Source organism: Desmodus rotundus, chromosome 2, assembly GCF_022682495.2.
Source record: "Desmodus rotundus isolate HL8 chromosome 2, HLdesRot8A.1, whole genome shotgun sequence".
Classification (NCBI taxonomy): domain Eukaryota; kingdom Metazoa; phylum Chordata; class Mammalia; order Chiroptera; family Phyllostomidae; genus Desmodus; species Desmodus rotundus.
In genome coordinates, this window is record NC_071388.1 from 39033535 (window position 1) to 39054113 (window position 20579).

At 38.2% G+C, this 20579-nt stretch overlaps 1 protein-coding gene and 1 non-coding gene across 5 annotated transcripts in view; both read left to right on the forward strand.

The window, feature by feature from the left end:
* The first annotated feature begins 8139 nt into the window (after positions 1 to 8139).
* On the forward strand, positions 8140 to 8247 carry LOC112309773 (U6 spliceosomal RNA). The gene has a single exon (XR_002975304.2). It is a non-coding gene; the product is annotated as a U6 spliceosomal RNA (small nuclear RNA).
* A 5898-nt stretch (positions 8248 to 14145) lies between these two features.
* The window catches only part of PIK3CA (phosphatidylinositol-4,5-bisphosphate 3-kinase catalytic subunit alpha), an 81676-nt gene continuing 75242 nt past the window's right edge, over positions 14146 to 20579 (forward strand). For all 4 annotated transcript variants that reach the window (XM_053918108.2, XM_053918106.2, XM_053918105.2 and 1 more), the window contains exon 1: positions 14146 to 14539. The gene's annotated coding sequence lies outside the window, so the exon portion shown is untranslated. The remainder of the gene's footprint in view (positions 14540 to 20579) is intronic.

Genomic DNA, 20579 nt, shown 5'->3' on the forward strand with positions numbered 1-20579 from the left:
GAGCTTCCTGGAAGTCTATTTCCTTTGCCAGATTGGGGAAGTTCTCCTTCATTATTTTTTCAAATAAGTTTTCAATTCCTTGCTCTTCCTCTTCTCCTTGTGGCACCCCTATGATTTGGATGTTGGACCATTTAAAGTTGTCCTGGAGGTTTGTAAGCCTCTCTTCATTTTTTTGAATTCTTGTTTCTTCCTTCTGCTCCAAATCATTGATTTGAGTCCCAGCTTCCTTCCCATAACTGTTGGTTTCCTGTATATTTTCCCTTATTTCACTTTGCCTAGCCTTCACTTTTTCCTCTATGTTGTAATCATAGTCAGCCATTTCTGTGAGCATCTTGATTACCAGTGTTTTGAATTCTTTATCTGATAAGTTGGCTATCTCATCATTGCTTAATTCTATTTTTGGAGCTTTGATCTGTTCTTTCATTTGGGCCATATTTTTTTGTTTTGGCATCCCTGTTATGTTGTAAGAGGCAGAGCCTTAAACATTCCCACTGGTCCGAGAGGGAACAATGCCACTTGCTCATCTCTCTGTAGGATTTCAGTCACTTCCCCAGCTACTCACAAGCAAATTGGGCCTTTCTGGTGCTGGTTTCCAGGTGGGTGTGTTTGTGTACATTCTGTGGGTCTCTCCAATGAACTCTCCTGTGGGGCTGGGAGTTTCTCCCACCGCTGCAACTCCCACAGGTTTTAACAGCCAGAGGTTTTGAGGCTTTATTTCCCTGTGCTGGAACCCTGGGTTGCACAGCCTGTCTCGATCTCCAGTTGTTCCTCCCAGTACACCAGCTGCCACCTCACCCGCCCAGTTCTGAAGCTGTTGCCTTGCCATGCATCCTCTCCCCACCAGCTGCTGATCTCCACCCCTCCTACCAGTCTGAATGAATGTTTCTTCTTTAACTCCTTGGTTGTTGGACTTCCATACAGTTCGATTTTCTGGCAGTTCTGGTTATTTTTTGTTTTTAAATTTGTTGTCCTCCTTTTGGTTTTGTGAGGAGGCAAAGTGTATCTACCTACACCTCCATCTTGGCCAGAAGTCTAGCATCCAGACATTTTGTTATGCCCCTTGGTGGAAAAAGGAAGACTTCACATATATGATATATGATCAAACAGAATATTATTTTTTAAAGTCATAATCAAAACAGTAAATACCTTCAGGAAAGTTAAAATTTAATCATAAAAATTAAAATTCAATAGATCAGATTGTTACGTTCCAGATAGTATAGCAAAGAAAAGATTACAGAACAGACTATAGTGCAGATAATTTTAACAAAAACAAAAAGAAGAATGATACAGAAGGTATAATATCTGACTAATAAGGATTCCAGAAAGAGAACAAAGAAGGAATAAAACAATAATTTTTCCAAAGTAAAAGAATTTTTATAATAAAAGAATCTATTGAGTACTGAGGAGTATGTATAAATAAAACTACACCAGTATCATCAAATTCTAGAACAAAGAATCTAGAAGATTCCAGAGAGAAAACAGATCACTTAAGGTAAATTAAACAATTAATTCAGATCATTTAAAAATTATGATAATTGAGTCAAGTAAGAATCATCAAAGAATTCTAAAACTAGAAGGGGAAAGTAATTTAAGAACAATTGCATCCTCAAGAATTTTCCCACATATTACTGACTAATTATAAAAAGAAAATAAAAGGAAAAGTAGTAACTTATAGTAGAGAAATAAAGAGCAAAGTAATGGTTATAAAGATGACTGGCTCAGTGATTGAGAGCTGGTCTGTGAACCAAAGGATGGTCAGCAGCATAAAAAAATACAGAAATCATAAAAAAGGACCAGACAGAAAAAAATAATGCAATAGGTGAAATAAATAATACACTCTAAGGAATAAACAATAAGTTAGATGAAGCAGAGGATCAAATCAGAGATTTGGAAGACAATGTAGAAAAAAACACCCAAGCAGAGGAGCAAAAAGAAAAAAGAATTTTAAGAAATGAAGAAAGTTTAAGAGACCTTTGGGAAGCATGAAATGTAACAACATTTGTATCATAGAGATACCATTAAAGAAGACAGATAGCAAGGGTTTGAGAACATATTTGAAGAAAAAAATGACTGAAAACATCTCTAACCTGGTAAAGAAAAAATACACACAAGCCCAGAAAGTGCAGAGAGTCCCAAACAAGATGGACCCAAAGAGGCCCACACCAAGACACACCATAACTAAAATGGCAAAGCTTAAAGACAAAGACAGAATCTAAGAGCTGCAAGAAAAAAGCAGTTAGTTACCTAAAGGCAGCTCCCGTAAAACTGTCATCTGATTTCTCAACAAAAACATTTCAGGCCAGAAGGGATTTCCATGAAATATTCAAAGTGATGAAGAAAAGCAAGGACCTACAAGCAAGTCTACTTTACCCAGCAAGGCTATCATTTAAAATTGAAAGAGAAATAAAGAGTTTACCAGACAAGGAAAAGCTAAAGAGCTTGTTACCACCAAACCAGTATTCCAACAAATGTTAAAGGGCTTGCTTGGAGGAGGAAGGAGAGGAGGAGGGGGGTAAGGGAAGGAGAAGGAGAAACAGAAGAAGGTAAGGAAGAAGAAAAAGAAGAGAACAGAAGGACACAGTTAAGAAATAAAATGCCAATAAAAAAAATATATATATATATATAGCAATAATCACTTTAAATGTAAATGGCTTAAATGCTCCAATCAAAAGCTGAATGGATAAGAAAACAAGACCCATATATATGTTGTCTTCAAGAGAAGCACCTCAGGATGAAAGATACACACAGACTATGAGTAAAGGGGTGAAAAAAGATACTTCACGCAAATGGAAAGGGGAGAAAAAGCTAAGGTAGCAATACTTGTATCTGACAAAATAGACTTTAAAACCAAGGTTAGAGTAAGAGACAAAAAGGACACTACACAATGATAAAGAGAACAATCCAACAAGAGGATATAACCCTAGTAAACCATTATGTACCCAACATAGGAGCACCTAAACATGTAAAGCAAATCTAGATGAACATAAAGGGATTAACAGAAATACAGTCATAGTTGCAGATTTTAACATCTTATTGACTTAAATAGATAGATCTTCCAGATAGAAAATCAACAAGGAGACAGTGGCCTTAAATGACACAGTGGATCAAATTGATTTAATTGATATCTTCAAAGCATTTCATCCCATAGCAGCAGAACATACATACTTTTCAAGTGCACATGGAACATTTTCTAGGATAGACCACATGGTAGGATGCAGAACAAGTCTCAATAAGTTTAAGAAGACTGAGATCATAGCAAGCATCTTTTCCGAACATAATGCTATGAAACCAGAAATCAACACAAGAAGAAAATTGAAAAATACACAAAGACATGAAGCTAAATAACATGTTACTGTACAATGAATGGGTTAACAATGAGTTCAAAAAAATCAAAAGATACCTTGAAACATAGGAAAATGAGAACACAGCAACTCAAAATCTGTGGGACACGGGAAAGCAGCCTTACAAGGGAAATTCACAGCATACAAGTCTATTTCAAGAAACAAGAAAAGCTCAAATAAATAATCTAACTTTACACTTAAAGGAACTTGAAAAAGAACAACAAAGTCCAAAGTGTGTAGGAGGAAGGAAATAATAAAGATAAGAGCAGAAATAAACAAAATAGAGTCTAAAAAAATAATACAAAAGATTAATGAACCCAAGAGCTGGTTCTTTAAAAGATAAACAAGATTGACAAACCTTTAACTGGACTCATCAAGAAAAAAAGAGAGAGTACCCAAATAAAATCAGAAATGAAAGAGAGGAAGTAACAACTGACACCAAAAAATACAAAGGATTGTGAGAAAATACGAACAACTATATGCCAACAAATTGGACAACCTGGACAAATTGGATAAAATCCTGGAAACATACTATCTTCCAAAACTAAACCAGGAAGAATCAGAGAATCTGAATAGACAGATTACAATTAGTGAAATCGAAGCAGCAATCAAAAAACTCCCAACAAACAAAAGCCCTGGACTGGATGACTTTACAGGTGAATTTTACCAAATATTCCAAGAACAATGAACACCATTCCTTCTCAAACTATTCCAAAAAATTCAAGAGGAGGGAAGATCCCAAACTCATTTTAAGAGACCAGAATTATCTTAATTCGAAAGCCAGATAAAGTCACTACAAAGAAAAAAAATTATAGGCCAATATCCCTGATGAACATAGATGCTAAAATCTTCAAACTATTAGCAAACTGAATACAGCAATATTTCAAAAAGAGCATGCACCATGATCAAGTGGGATTTATTCCAGGCATGTGAGTTGGTGCAACATTTGTAAATCAATAAACATGATATGCCACATAAACAAAATGAAGGATAAAAACCACATGATCATATGAATAGTTGCAGAAAAAGCATTTGATAGAATCCAGCACCCATTTATGATAAAAACTCTCAGCAAAGTGGGAATAGACAGAACATGCCTCAACGTAATAAAGGCACTATATGACAACCCACTGCCAGCATATACTAAATGGGAAAAAGTACAAGCACTCCCCTTCAGACTGGGAACAAGACAGGGATGTCCACTTACACCTCCCTTATTCAACATAGTACTGGATGTCCTAGCCACAGCAATCAGAGAGGAAGAAGAAATAAAAGGCATCCAAATTGGAAAGGAAGAAGTAAAACTGCCTTATTTGCAGATGACGTGATACTATTTTTAGAGAACCCTGAAGATTCCTCCAAGATACTAGAACTGATAAATGAATTTAGTAAAGTAGCAGGATACAAAATTAAAATCCAGAAAACAGTTGCATTTTTATATATCAATAATGAACTATCAGAAACAGAAGTTAAGAAAATCCTATTCACAATTGTTTCAAAAAGAATAAAATATCTAGGAATAAATTTAACCAAGAATGTAAAGACCTGTACTTAGAAAATTATAAAATATTGAACAAAGAAATTGAAAAAGATACAAATGAGTGGAAGCATATACCGCATTCGTGGATAGAAAGAATCAACATCATTAAAATGTCCATACTACCCAAAGCATTCTATAGATTCCATTCAATCCCTATCAAGATATCAATGACATATTCCACAGAACTAGAACAAATTATTTCAAAAATTTATATGGAACCACCAAAGGCCCCTCATAGCAACAATCTTGAGAAAGAAGAACAAAGTTGGAAGAATCACACTACCTAACATCAAACTACACTACAAGGCCATAGTAATCAAAATAGCATGGTACTGGCATAAAAATGGACACATAAATCAATGGAACAGAATAGATACTCCAGAAATAAACCCATACCTTTATAGTCCATTCATATTTGACACAGGAAGCAAGCATACACAATGGGCTAAAGACAGTTTGTTCAATAAATGGTGTTGAGAAAACTGGACAGATTGTGCATAAAAATGAAACTAGACAACCTTCTTATACCACATACAAGAATAAATTCAAAATGGATTAAAGACTTAAATACTACACCCAAAACCATAAAAATCTAAAAGAAAACAGGCAGTATAATCTCAGACATTGCTCATAGCAATATTTTATCTATCTCCTTAGGCAACAGAAACAAAAGAAGAAATAAACAAATGGTACTGCTAAAAGTTTTTGCCCAGCAAAGGAAACTATCAGTGAAATAAAAACACAACCCATGGAATAGGAAAATATATTTACCAATACATCTGATAAGGGGTTAATAACCAAAATTTATAAAGAACTTATAAAACTTAACATCGAAACAACAAACAATCCAATTTTTAAAAATGAGCAAAGAACCTGAATAGACACATCTCCAAAGAGGATGTACAGAAGGCCAATAGACATATGAAAAGATGCTCAATGTCACTAATCATCAGAGAAATGCAAATTACAACTACAATGAGATTATCATCTCACACCTGTCAGCATAGCTATCATCAATAAATCAACAAACAACAAATGCCGGCAAGGACGTGAAGAGAGGGGAACACTTTGCTCTGTTAGTGGGAATGCGGCTTGGTGCAGTCACTATGGAAAGCAGTATGGAGATATCTCAAAAAATTAGAAATGGAACTGCCTTACGACCCAGCAATTCCACTTCTGGGAATTTATCTGAAGAAACCCAACACATTAATTCAAAAGAATATAAGCACCCCTATGTTCATTGTAGTGTTATGTACAATCGCCAAGATATGGAAACAGCCCAAGTGTCCATCAGTAGGTGAGTACATAAAACAATTATGGGACATTTACACGATGGAATACTACTCAGGCCATAAAAAAGAAAATGTTGCCCTTTGTGACAGCATGGATGGACCTGGAGAACATTTTGCTAAGTGAAATAAGCCAGACAGAGGAGCCAAGTACCATATGTATTACCACATATGTAGTACCACGTATTTCATTCATATGTGGAATCTAATGAACAAACCAAACTAACAAGCAAAATAGTGACAGACTCATAGAGAGCAGGCTGACATCTCTGGGGGGAGATTTGGGGGAATGGAGTGATTAAGGGAAAAAGAACTCATGGACATAGACAACAGTGTGGTGATTGTGGGGGGGACAGGGTGGGTGGAAGTAGAAAGAGCATATGAGGGAGATAAATAGTAATAGATAAAAATACAGTAAAAATGAACTATTAAAAAATAAAATTCATAGGGAATATGATTTAACTCCACTCCCCAGAATTCTATGCAGTTTTCTATTGCTGCACAAAAAATACCATAATCTCAGTTACCCACTTATATTTTCAGTTTCTGTGGGTTAGAAGCCTGGGCACAGAGCTGGGTTCTTTGCTCATGTTCTTACAAGGCTGCAATCAAGGTATCAGCTAAATCTGCGCTCAATGCTCTTTCAAACTCACTCAAGCTGTTGGTAAAAGTCAGTTCCTTGAGGTTGTATGACAGAAGTCCTTGTTTTCTTGCTACCTATCAGCCTAGGGCTGTTCTGATTTCCTAATGGCTTTCCCTCGGCCCCTTGCAGTATGGCCCCCTCCTCTAACAACACAGCAGTTTGCTTCACCTTCAGGGCCAGCAGGGGAACATCTCTCAGATGCTTTACCTTCCCTTGAAGGACTCACCTAGGCTCAACCAGGATAATCTAACTCAAAGCCACCTGATTAGTTATTTATTCCTGGGAATAGTATTTCATCATATGTACTAGTACCACCCACACTCGATAGAAGAGGATTGTGCAAGTTGTGTACATGATGGAGAGGAAATCTTTAGGGCCGTCTTAGAATTGGCCTAAACTTCATTTCAAGTTTGCAGCAATCTGGTTCTCAACTTTACATGAGAATCTCCTGGTGAACTTAAATCCTATCAGAATTCTCTTTGAGTGGATCTGAGGCAGAGCTTCAGAAGGAATTTTGATTTTATTTCTGCTTTTAAGGCTCTCCCATGTAATACTAATATGTAGCCAGTGTTGAAAAACACTGGAATAGAACAAATTTTTCATATATTTAAAATCTCAGATAATCTACTTCCCCTTCACCCTTTTTCAGGAAGCTACTAGAGAAGTACTCCTCTGAAATGAGGAAGTAATCAAGAAAGGGGAAAGCACAGGATCTAGGAAACAAGGACACTAGAATAGAAAATAGCAAAGGGCAGTCTCAAATGATAGGCAACAGGAACCTGAAAAGTAACCAGTCCAGACTGGAGCAGGAGGATGAAGGGCTTTAAGATATGGTTTCAGAGAGAAACAAATAGGTAGAATTAAAGGGTTATTTGATATATCTGATGAGATATAGTAGGGTAAGACAAGTTGATATGCAATTGGAAAAAAGAATAGGTACATATAAAAATTATATATGTGATAAAGGATACAACTATTTTCTTCAAGAAAAAGTCAAGCTTTTCAGGACAGAAAAGCATGCACTATTTGGCTATGCAATTGATGATATTAACGCAGTCATAACATAAATATTGATCCTTAACTGAAAATCATTGTTATACTGAGGGTATAGGATGAGAGAAAGGATATATATGTGTCTATGTAAGAGTTAAATCAAAAAATGGTAAAATAGTGCTATAATACTAATTCCTGAAATAACATGAGAGTTTAATGTGTTTGGCCCCAAAAATAAGATGCAAGAAATGAGAAAGTACTGGTTTTTTATATAATCTTTTTAGTATTAGATTCTAGCTATGTGCAGGTGTCACTGTTAAAAGTTAAAAAACAGTGCTCACTTCAGCAGCATATATACTGAAATTGGAACATACAGACAAAATTAGCTTGGCCTCTGTGCAAGGACGACATGCAGATTTTTAAGTAGCCGTACATGACTTTATTTGAGCTGTTCTTACGAAGTCCTTGGGGTGGATAAGGGTTGGGATAACCCAGGGAAAGGAAAAAGAAGAAAACAATGGGTTGCTGCATTTAATTTTGGCTTAATTGGATTACTTACTGAGAGTCCAAACAATACCTTTGCTGGCTAAATGAGAGATTGAACATTTTTAGCTCTGAAAAAGGACACTTGCTTCCCCAGCCCAAATAGCCAATGGGGTGACAGTAGTTGTTCAAATCCCCAAATCCAGAGTGTCAGAGATGAGTGCTGGGAGTCATCCAGTAGGTAGCACAGCTGATACGAGGAAGCCACTGGTGGGAAACTCAGGGAGAAGAGCAGAGCACCCTAGAACAGGTTCACCTTCAGAGAGGGGCCTGAGAGAGGGTTCTGGGCTTTGGAAAGCATCCGGGTTCGGGCGGAGTCCAGTAAGCTCTCAATGGCCCTTGCTCAACTATTCTTACGTGACTAAAAATCTTGTGGGGTTACTTGGGAAAAATTTCCTCTAGGATATACAGCAGTTCTATAAGGATATTCACTGCACTGGATCACCTAGAGATATGGACAGAAGGGCTGGTTTTCCCTAGAAGTTTGCTTTGTCCCTACAGATCTCATAAATAACATGAGAACCTCTGAGGCCAGTAAGCCTCATGAGAGTCAGCCTTCCATTAGTATTAATACTAAGATAGCCAAGATGAGGATCCGATGATACTTCTAAATTAATCTTTTGCATGCACATAGAAAAAGCCATCTATAAAATTAGGCAGAAAGAATGGAAAGCTTATCTCATTGGTCTCTCAAAGCTTCAAAAAAAGGATTTAGATAAACGGGTCAACCTATGATGTCCTTTAGGTGTCAACCCAATTCTTTGGGGTATTAAAAATGGCTGTCTTTATTTCAACTTGACTTGTCCAGGATATATATACATTGCAAATGCCTCCAAAACAAAATTTGGATCCAACTATTCTGTTTGTGTCTGTGTGTGTCTGTGTGTGTCTATGTGTGTATATTGTAAATGTTAGAAAATTTTCTGCCTCCAGATGGTACTGTTAAAATCAATTTAAAAGCAAGTTCTTCTTAAGGATTGAATATTCTAAAATTCTTAGAAAAAGAGAAACTAAATCATGCTTTTCAAGTTTACATGATCTAAAATCAATCCTTAGTAAATAAAACCTAGCTTAAGTTTGCTAGTTTAAGTAAAACAAACATGTCTTTTTTTCCTGGTTTTAATAAAAGTAAGTCCATGTTAACAATTGACTTTCACGTCTATGAAATATGTTTCTACAAGTTGTAAAATGTCTTCATAAAATTGCTAAGCTAAAGAATGCTAACTGCTTTCTTCTCAGTGTTCACTAGAAATTGAGGTTTTAAGGATTAAGAATCTCAATATATGTAGGATTAACTTTGCAGTGTTTCAGAAGGGCCCATGAAACACCTCAAAAGACTTGCAACTGCATACGAAGCATTGTTAAATAAGTGATAAAAATAGTCTAGGGTATATTGTGTAGGTAAACAATGGTTGTAAATTAAACAAGTAAGTCAGGGCTATAGAAAACCCAAGGTGGCCACTTGGTTCTTCCTGGCTCTCTGGCACCATCATAAAGCATTTAAGCTGGCCTTATTTGAAGGAACTGATGAGCTGCCATTATTGAAAAGAGACATCTTACACTTTTGCCAAGGTTCAACAGTTACTTCGTGAAAATGCCACGTTGGTAACCACTTGCTTTCACAGAGAGCTCCCAGGAGACAAAGATTTTAAACATTTATGCTGTCCTCGAAGGGGACAGTGACACCAGCACATCTCTGCCCACCTCTGTGAGGCTGTCTCAAGCAATCACTATGGAGGTCTCAAACCTTAAACTTCCAGCACAACAGATACAGAGTAGAGAACATTTAACTGCCACCTGGAGATTTTGTTTATTGGAAAGGACACCAAATAAAAGACATTCTATGACCTCATTGGAAGGGAATTTATCAGGCTCCTAACCTCAAATGGACATCTACCACTGTCTACAAACATCAAAGATTCCTTGAGGACAAGAACCTGCCGCCACCAGAGGTAGACAGCTATCCTAAGACATCCACAAGACCTGGATACCAAGAAATTGATAGTGAACTCAAAATCCATTTGTTTTACTGTCTTTAGTGATATTAGTCATGGTATAATGGTTTTATTTGTTCTTTGGGTTTTTCTACATTGTCCAACAGTTTATGATTACTGGACATGTATAAGGTAACTTTTAATACTCTTTTCACGGCTTATATAAATGTTATACTAGAAGCCAAATACAGAAAAATGAGACAGAAGGCAAAATTCGGATCATGATAGTTCCCAGAATAGAAGATTCAACTTTTTCTCATAATGAAGGGCAAAAGACCCGACTGCCCTTCGTTTACCTGGTCTTCCCTTTTCGAAAAAAATCAGCCTCAACTCAGATGCTATGGTTATAAAATTGCCCCATCCCCAGTAGTCAACAACCCAAGGTCGATAATGACACATCCGGGGAATGAGCCTTCCTAGCTCTGTGAGAACTCACTATTGGACCAAAAGTTTGCTTACCAATGCATCCTTCAGACTGATGTATGATCAAAGCGGGTAAGTGTGGATGGAAAAAAAATGGGTTCTGTGGAAAGCAACCTCAAAAGGTGATCTGGTCATAGATTCCTAACTGGGCAGCTCATGGTGGGTAGTCACAACCCAGGTCTGTAACTTCTTTAGTGAAAGGTTTTAAGCCACCACTGTCCATTGTTCTTGTGCATCTAGGTTAACATGCCTTTGAAATGCCTTAAGTAATACCCTTCAAAGGGAGTATTAACCCTCAAGAGAGTACATAATCTTGTTAACTATCCTGTAATCCAATCCTACCTTGCTTTCTCCCACATCCCTGTACATTCTCTCATTATTTTCAAAAGCATAAACAAAACTACAAAACTGCTATCCTCTGGAGCATTTGAGATCAGTTGAGATCTTGCTCCCTGGCATATGTCATCAGTTTGGCTTAAATAAACTCGTATAAAAGTTTTAAAAATAATAAATATAATATTATACCAACCAGGTCATAAAGGTTAGTGGCGGAGGGGGGACAGAGGATACTTGGCAATAAGATGTCACTCTACATTTTACTTGAAGTGATGTAATATTACCACTCATTACACTGTGAAAGTTTAGATATGTATATTGTAAGCCACAGAGCAACTACAAAATAAGAGAGCTGTATCCAAAATATATATATATATATATATAGAAATGTAATATTAAGAAATATTCAAGCAATTCAAAAGAAGGCAGGAAAGAACAGAAAAAAGAAAATTCAGAAAGCAAATAGGTTTAAATCCAACCATATCAATAATCACATTACATGTAAATCATCTAAACACAGCAATTAAAAGAAGAGATCATCAAATTAGAATTTTTTTAAAAAGACCTATGTGTTGTACACAAGTAAACCACTTTAAATATAACAACACAGATGAATAAAAAGGTGGGAAAAGATATATCACAGAAAACTAATCAAAAGAAAGCTGGAGTGTCTATACTAATGTGAAACAAAATAATTTCAGAATAAGGATAATACAAGAGACAAGGAGAAACAGTACATAATGATAAAAGGAGTCATCAAAAACATAGCATTCTAGTCCTGGCCAGTGGGGCTTGGTTGGTTGGAGCATCATCCTGCACACAAAAGGTTGAGGGTTCGATTCTTGGTCAGGGCACATACCTACGTTCCATCCTGGCTGGGCACAAATAGCAGGCAACCAATCCATGCCTCTCTCTCACTCTCTCTCTTCCTCCCTCCCTCCCTCCTTCCCTCTCTAAAATCAATGAAAAAAATGTCCTCAAGTGAGAAATTAAAAAAAACATATCATTCTAAAGGCATATGTTGCAACCTAACAACAGAGCTTCAAAACATATAAAGTGTGTTAGGAAAAATAAACAAACCCACAATTATAGTTGGAGACATCAAAACTGCTCTCCCAGAAATTGTAGAAATAGAGAAAACCAGTAAAAATACACGAGACTTAAACATTATCAATCAACTTGATAAAATTGACATTTATAGAACATTTCACCCAGCAATGCACATTAAATTTTTTTTTTAAATAAGTGCACATAGGACATTCTGGGGCAAAACAAACCTTACCATAACTGATTTAAAATGTGCTCTAAAGTAGCTCACTGTTATCCCTTGGAGTATTTTCACTGTTTGACGTTGCAATTTTATTCATCCACATTACATTGCTACATAAACCAAGTTGATCTGTTTCCAAATTGCTTCATAGGTTAGTAGTGATTTAAGTGCTATTAGAGAATACTTTGGTGTACAATGCACATTTGAATCATCAGTTATCTTTACTTTCAATGGAAATAAATCCAAAAGGCAAAAGAAGTGTTATCATATTTGCAATGTGTTAGAATAGAACAATAGTTTCATCTTGGACATTTGGAAAATTTAGGCTGCAATTCTTTAATTCTGAAGTATACCATTTTTTTATTTGTCTAATATACAGTATGAGAATCGCTGTTTCAATTGTTCCGGTAAAACATTCTTCTTGCAGTCGTAAGACCTTGAGTAAAATATACCTAGCAGAATTTTTCCCCACCAAGTAATCTGTCATGAAATTCTACCTGGAAACAATTTGGGAAATGCTGCCTTAAGGTTTACTTTGACTAGTAATTCATTTCTTTAAAAAAAAAATTGCTTGCTCTGGAGTAACATAGTGTTGTGAAACTGCTAAGAAAAAATAAATTAAACCACTGGTTCGAGAAAAATAGAGAGAACCCTGGAATGTTAAATGAAAAACAGAGTTTAAGAAAACACAACAAATATAGAAACACAATCAACTGAAACTATGACCACATGGAGATATGGATCTCATGTATGATCGGGTATGAACATCAGGTGCCAGGTTTTAGCTCTACTTGACAAGCTGGACTGTAACACTTCTGGGGTTGGGTCACTTCCAGTGTTTTCTACCCCTTCAAAATGCAAGGGAGAGCCAATGTCTGAGGACTTGTATCACTGGTACTATGCTTTTTCAGTACAATGAAAGACCACTAGAGGGAGAAACGCGGAGAAAACTAGGACTTAAATCAACCACGATCTCAATAGGCAACAGATCCCATTACAGGGTTCTCAAGCAAAAAGAGGTTTCTCTAGTACGCAGTACCAAAGCACCACCTTGAATCTGATCTATAGCTAAGATGGCTTTTCTGAAGTCTCCGTGGGAACTACACAAAAAAAGCACGCCTTCTGAAATGTCAGAATTGAATCCTACAAGATGATTCAAATCTGAAAAAAACAGAGGCGGAGGGGGCATTGCAAAAGGTCTCCCCTGAGTCAAAGGATTGCAGAGGACTAAAGCAGTGCACTGCTCTTTTAGAACGGGCTAAAACTTAACTTTACGTTGGCAGAAGAACGCTTTGTAAAGGCCTTCTTTCTAGTATCTATAACCACTTGTGGTTAGCCACCGCGCCCCCTTCCCTCGCCCCCAGAGAAGAGGATATCTCATTTCCTCTACGGGCATTAAAGTGGGTGAATTCACTTGCTCCCAGGACCCACTTTCTTTATCCCTACCCCAGGCCGCCTGATGCTCGATATACGACACATATGCCGCCCTAGGATGACACACAACCTCACCACTACGAAAGACGGAGCACTTCACACATGCACGCCATAAAATCAACCCCAATACCACCCGAACTTCGGGCGGAAAAGCTAAGCGCAGCCGCAGCGCCACATTGTTACCCGATTTGCCCACTTCCCCTCCTGGTCTCCACAATTTTACTTCCCCTTTTGCACATCTGCTTCCGGGGCATCATAGGCCCTGCCCCTCTTCAACTCCTACCCTCCTCTGCCAGAGGAGGGGGGGGAGTCCAGGGAGTCCAGGGGGTGGGGATGAGTTCGTTGTTTGTTTACACGGTGTGAGCGGAAAAGGAGACCAATAAAGTTTATTCTGGAAACAAAAGGGAAAAAAAAAACAGGGGTGACAGAGAAAGGAGACGGGGGTGGGGGCGTGTGACGGGGGCTAGCTAGGAGAGGGAACGAGGAGAAAGCGGCAGTTCCGGTGCCGCCGCTGCGGCCGCTGAGGTCTCGGGCTGCTGCTGCCGCGGCCGCTGGGGCTGGGGCCGCCGGCGAGGCAGGGCTCGGGCCCGGCCGGGCAGCTCCGGAGCGGCGGGGGAGAGGGGCCAGGAGGCGGGGGCCGTGCCGCCCGCTCTCCTCTCCCTCGGCGCCGCCGCCGCCCGCGGGGCTGGGACCCGATGCGGCTAGAGCCGCGGAGCCTGGAGGAGCTCCGAGCGTGAGTAGAGCGCGGACCGGCCGGGAGCGGGCGCGGTCGGGATGGGGACGGGTGGGTGCCGGGGACTCTCGGGCGCGCCCGCCGTATTGGGCGGGGGCTAACCGCCGGTTGTCTCACCCAGCGTCGGGCCGCAGCGGAGTTCGCCCGGGAGCGCCGCTCCCTCTCCCCGGCCTGCCAACTGGCCTCACCCAAATGCAGAGACCAGGGCTCCCTCTTTTCTCCCTGTGGCCGCTGCCTCGCTCCTTGTTTCCTTCCTCTCCCATTTTTGGTGATGGGCGGCTGGGAACTGAGGAAGTGCGCCCAGGGCCGCCGCCCCAGCCACGGTAGCTCGGTCCCCCGCGCCCTTGCACGCCCACCCGGCCCCCCGGTGGCCGGGTTGCCCCGAGCACCGCGGCAAGAGGGATTAGGCGCGGAGCCGCGAGCTGGTCCTAACAGGCTGTCATGCCCAAGCGAGGGCTCCGGCCCCGCCAGCCTGCGTTTGCCACATACTGGGTTTAAATCGCCCGGCTGGGGCTGGAGGAAATCTGCTCCCCCACCCCAGAGTTCCCCTCCCACCCTTCCTCTCGAGGTTGTTTTTTCCCTTTTGACGATGACAGTCAAACGTATTGGATCTTTCATTCATAGACCTGAGACATTGTCTCGCGATTTGTGTCTCTACTAAGTATTCTGCGATGCCGGTTTTATAGCTCTGAGTGTTTCGCCCATGACCGCGGCTCGAGTGGTTTATTTTCGGATGCTAAAGGAATAGTAGTGATGGTGGCTAGTTACCAGACTTGAGAATCGAAAGCTACTTTCTTAAATGTCAATAACTGGGGAGCTGTTTACATAGCTACGTGAAAGGTAAGGGGAGCGCAAGAGGAAGCTTTTAGAAAACAGCCTGCGTATTCTTTAATGAATTGGAGCTGTGATTTCGTTTTTTGGTGAAGCTTCCTCATTTTAGCGCTACGCCTTTATGCACAAGCAGGACTGGGTTGGCGTGCTGATGTTTTGAATCGTAGTTTGTGAAGCCTGGGAGAACCCCTAGAAAACTCGGGTCGGTAAACTGGTAACTCAAGTCGAGTCTAAGGCTACTTTTGAACCACTGCGGGCAATATTGGTTGCAGGTTTCCCTGCTTAGAAAGTGGCTTCTCTGGTTATATTGCTTGTATTGCACTGTACAAAATTTATGTGCTGAATTGCCGGGTAAGAAAAGATCTCGAAGTACTTAAGATACCATGTTGCCAGCTTAATTTGAATAAATTAAAACACTTTATGTTTTTATTACTGGAATCTTGAATTAACTGCAGCATAAGAATTTGACAATATGTCTGCGTGTTCAAGTTTTAAGATTTTTGAATTCTGATTGACAGCATAGATCTCTATCTATACATCACGTGTTCCAGAAAATTTTAAATATCAGAATAACTGTTCTGCAGTGTCATCAGCCAAAATTATCTGACCATGGCCCAGCTGGGTGGCCATGGTCGGTTGGGGTTTTTTTTAAGTTTTCTCATCTCATGTTTTTAAAATTAAATAAAATTTAATCAGTAACTTTTTTCAAAAGTTTTTTGTGACTTTTTCACCATCGTAAATTAAGTAATTTAAATAAATGATAGTACATTATAATAGTAATAGCTTCATAGTGAAAATAGCAAGAAAATAAATGAATATTAACAAGTGTTTATCATTGACTATGAGTATAAAGTTTCAAAGGCATTGCTATCAGTTTTAGTTGAAGAATTAAAAATGAGCCACATAAAAATGTAGAACTGTGTTTTTATATATCTTTTAAATTATAAGTAAATTGGATATAGCATTAAAGAGATGTCACTAAGTACAGATACTGTACTTAAACTGAGAAATTACATGAAAGAGTATATTCTCACGACGCTAGATGCAGATAAAAGGAGACTGTAAAAGAGCAGTGGCTTTGCCTGGCGCTGTGAATGGAACAGTCCTTCTGGAGGCAGAGCTTCCTTCCTGTCAGGATAAGATCCTCTCCATCCCAAATAAGTATTCCCTGAAAAAAAATAAATTTATAAATAAAATACTTATATAATAATGTAGATAATAATAATAATAACAGTTTTTTCTAAAACAGTTTACTTTGTGCGTAACTTTCCTTATTAGTACCCTTTACTGAGTAAAGATTTTTAAATATTTGCTGTTACCATTTTAAAAAAGCATTTACTCTGTTATTTGTTTATTTGAGCAGAGCTAACTTAATCCCATTTGATCTCTTTAGCAACTAGAGTAGCATTAAAGGATCGGTTATTTTATTATTTTAATATGTTGAATGGTAGGGGTGCTTCTTTAAACAAAGCATCATAAAAGATTTCATCTCTGGTGAAAATATTTATGATCTTAAAAACTGTGCCTAAAACTTGAGTAGCCTAAATCTTGGAATGTCTCGTTATATTTTTTATTAGCACAATATCAAGCTGTTTTCTTAAGTATTATTTTATCCTGAGCTACACAACAACCCCATAAACAAGGCAGGATTATTATCTCTGAGAAATGATATTTTAACCTAAGGTCAGACAGGTGAAGATGACAGAGTCATTGACAAAAACCAGTGTTTTCTAACTCCTTTCACTAATATCATGCCACTTGTAATCTCCACCCTGTTTTTTAATAGATAAGAAAATAGGGCCCACAGAAGTTTAGTTACTTAAACCTTTTATTTGCAATATATTTTTAATTCACTATGTAGCTTAAACAGTGGTTTTCAATCCAGGCTACATATTAGAATCATCTAATTAGCTTTTTAAAAATACTACTGCTAGGGTTTCATTGCCAGAAATTCTGATATATTGGTTTAAGATGGAATCCAGACATCTGTGTTTTGTTTGTTTGTTTTAAAGTTCCCCAGGTAATTCTAATAGACAAGATTTTAAACCCCTTGCTTTCAGGGGCCTGTATGATTTGGTCCCTTTGTCTAGACACATTTCTCCTCCATCCTCCAGCTCCTCCAGAAATATATGTATACTCCATACTCCATCCTTAACTAGCTGACCACTCCTACTCATCTTTCCTATCACCTCCTTTGAAAAGTCTAGTCTGGGTTAGGTGTCCCTGCTTCCTGTTCCCACAGCTTCTTGCACTCCCATCATCATAGCACTGACTCACTGAATTATAATTGCCTGTTTATTTGTCTTTACCCTCCACCAGGATGTAAACAGGGACTCCTTTTTTCTTATATGTAGTTGTATTCTTATTGCTAAGCACAGTAGCTAGTATATAATAGGCACTTTATTAACTGAATAAACAAGCATATTGGCAACAAGCTTCTTTACAATGTGTAATAATTTATAGATAGCAATTAAGATTTTATTCTTGCCACATAACATTTAATAATTTTGGTCACTAAAAACGTACATTCCTGAACTTGCCATACAAATGAATTTCATTTGCAGACAGTTGTGATGTTATAAATTATATGCAAATTATAACAACAGTGCCACACTCAATGTCACACACACACTCTCTCCTCTCTCTCTCTCTCTCTCTCTCTCTCTCTCTCTCTCTCTCTCTCTCTCTCTCTCTCTCTGGAAATCAGGATACTTGAATTCAAATCCCAGTTTCACCATGAGTGTTGTGTAATTGGGCAAGTCTCATTCTCTTTGGATCTCAGTTTTCTCATCTGTAACACAAAGGAATTGGACTGGTGCTTTATGTGGTAAGTGTTCTAGCCTTAAAATCCTGAGTACTGCCCTGGCTGGGTAGCTCAGTTGGGTCCTGATCTGCCAAGGCTGCAGGTTCCATCCCAGGTCAGGGCACATACAAGGTTCAACCAATGAGTGCATAAATATGTGGAATGAGAAATCTACCTGTGTGTGTGTGTGTGTGTATGTCTGTCTGTCTGTCTGTCTCTCTCTCTCTCTCTCTCTCTCTCTCTCTCTCTCTGCCCCTCCCCTTCCCATCTCTTTCTAACATCAATAAATAGAAATAGAAATAAATCCTATGAGTACTAAAAATTTTGACTTGGGAATCTGAAGCTCCTTAATTCAAATCTTGGCTCTTATATACTTAATGGCAGAATTACTTTGGACATGTGTCCTATCTGTATAATGGGACTCATTGCTACTCAATAGAGTTGTTGTTGCATTAAATGAGATGTATAGATCAGGGAGTTTTGTCCTGGATCAGGTGTTTAATAAATGTTCACCTCCTTTCCACTTCAGAGTATTAGAACTCATGACTCAACTTAGCTGAAATAACAAACACAGTTTGTGTAATAAATCCTATTTTCCACTTTGCTGACTGCTAGCATTACAGGTGTTACTAGTGGCCAGAAACCCCTGTGGCTTTTAGTTCTTTTTATCAGAATCTCATTCCATTGTCAAACACCAAGGTGTTAGTCAACCTGCTTGGGAAATAATTATGCCTAGAAATTTGAACCATAACAGCATAGCAAGTTTCAAGCTATCAATACATCTATAATACATAATAGGGGGAGGGGAGAGTTTAAATTGATGACCTTACACCATCTCCAAAGATTAACTAAAATCAGACTTGACTTCCAAAAGAAGGAAACAAACTTTAAAAGACCCAGAAATTTTGGTGTAATCTCTGTCCACCAAAGCTTAAAATTCAGGAACCATTATTTAATAATTTCCAGGAGATATAAGAAATAGACCCCTGGTCGGGACCAGTTCCAGAAGATGAGATTGTTTTTTATGTCAGATCAGCAGTTTCAGGTAACAATGAACAGATTGGAGTTGTTAATAGTTTCCTCTGTTTGGGAGCTGTGTTTCTTAATTTTATATAAGTGTCTTACCTTTTATTTATTTGGTAATAGAGAGTAACCTTACACACAATGTAATAATATCTCTGCTGAAGCTTCTTGATATCAGTCTAATTTTTGCATAAATCAAATCAGCTTGCATGAGTTCCTCCTTAAGCATATGTTTAAAGGGAATCTTATTAACAACCTTTTGGGGGGAAATACTGTAATAAAAATCAAAACCTTTGAGTAGGAGAAGCTGAAGTATTAGAGTATAAAAGGGAACTATGGGGTAAAACAGTGAAGTCTGAGGACTCAGTTTGAAGGCTTGAGCCATCATCCTAGAGATCACTCAGCCTTAGGTATACTGATAGTGTTTTATAGCTGTATGTATTATTCCCAGCTAATCCTTTATAGAACAGATCAGTTGATCACAATAAAGGAATTTTTAGGTGTTCTTTTTCCCTTTCCCCAACTATTCAGTCGGGGAGTTTAAAGTTAAAATGCTCTATGAGAGGGTTTGTTAATAATCGAAGTGGTAGCTTTGAGCTTTTTCTTCAAGTTTAACACTTTTTTAAAAGAAGCTGTTTTTAGTATGGATTACAGAGCTCTGGTCTGGATAACTGAGAGTTTAAATTCCAATCCCAAACTGCTACTTTGTATTTATGTTTGGGGGAGAGGAGGAAGACTATGTTACATCTTTCCCTCTTTTTCTGCATGGATACAATAGGAATTGTAATATGTTGCTTGTTAAGTAACTCATAAAATTAATTATTGCCATAATTTAAATAATCCCAAATTGCATAAAATTATTTAAGAAATAATGTATATATATATAGTAATCATTATGTTAAATTTATATCTAATGCAAGAATAACATGTTTCATATTTAGCCTGACAATTAAATGTTAATTTCTTCTGTATCATTTTAGTAGTTATCTTGGTAATTTATCTAAATTTCACTCATTCATAAAAGGTGAAGTTTTAGTAACTTTTAGTGCATAATTGCAATTGTTAACAAAGGAATCTTCGTATCAGGGCCAGCATTGTCATTTGAAATAAACATGCATTACAAAAAATAGTAAGAATTTTTACAGACCATACTTACCTGGTACACTTATGAGTTTAAATATTTATGAGGTGGAAACCAAAGAAGTCAGTGTTGTGATGTGAAAAAAGTCTGCATGGGGACAGAATCATTCTGCTCTGATCACAGCCCCTTTACCTAACTCACCAGGAGTTAATGAGACTCAGTGGAGAGGTACATCTTATGAAGTCTGTATTCATTCTTACGTCCTCGGCACCTAGTATGGTGCCCAAATGTAGGTGACCAGA